Genomic DNA, 930 nt, shown 5'->3' with positions numbered 1-930 from the left:
AGAGTGCAAACCCATTCTTTGAGTCACTTGTAGTTTTTTTTGTTCATTGCCAGGATATAGGCTGGCAAGGCCCAACATTTAGTGTCCATTTCCAGTTTCTTTTTTAACCCCCAAGGTGTTGGTGGTGATAAGATTTCTTTAACCAGTGCAGCATTTTTGGTAGAACTTGTGACGATGCTGGCTTTAAGGGGTTACATTTATGAGGGGGAGTGGAGGGGGCTGGGGGCTGGTCTGGCCCACAACAAACTGAATGACATAAGGAGGCAGTCATGACTAAATCACCTTGCAGTGGGTTTGGCAGTGACATACAGACCTAGATGGAGCGAAGGGCGGATACCCTTCCCGCAACTCGAAAACATCCCACATTTTCATCATCGTTTTTGCTGACAAGAGCTTTTTAACTGTTAGAAGTGTTTGAATGGAATTGGATTGAATTAGACTTATTGTCATGTGCACTCAAGTGAGTGCAGTAAAAAGTTTGCAATGCCTCTGCTTCTGGCGCCATCTTAGATAGAATGTACCTCAGTACATGCTTGATACGAGGTTGAAAGAATAATAAATAAAAGTCCAGCATAACGTGGAAAAAAAATTACAGTCTTTCTTACTCAAGTCTGTGTCAGCACCCAGCCTCCCGTCTGCAAGGGACTCCCCTCCCTTTCCCAGACCAGGCTCCAGTCTGGGACTCCCCTCCCCCCACCTGGCCCCGGTCCGGGGCCCCATCTTCCTCCCCACGCCGACCTCCAGTCTGGGACTACCCCCCCGCCCCCTGCGCTGGGCTCCAGCCTGGGATTCCCTTCTCCCCATGCTGGGTTCCAGTCCGGGACTCCCCTCCCCTCACTAGGCTGTGGTCCAGGTCTCCCCTCCCCGCACCAGGCTCCAGTCTGGGACTCCCCTCCCCCCACCCTGCCTCCAGTCTGGGACTCCCCTCTC

This window comes from Rhincodon typus, chromosome 12, assembly GCF_021869965.1.
Source record: "Rhincodon typus isolate 14 chromosome 12, sRhiTyp1.1, whole genome shotgun sequence".
NCBI classification, from domain to species: domain Eukaryota; kingdom Metazoa; phylum Chordata; class Chondrichthyes; order Orectolobiformes; family Rhincodontidae; genus Rhincodon; species Rhincodon typus.
Note: the sequence above shows the minus strand (reverse complement) of the source record.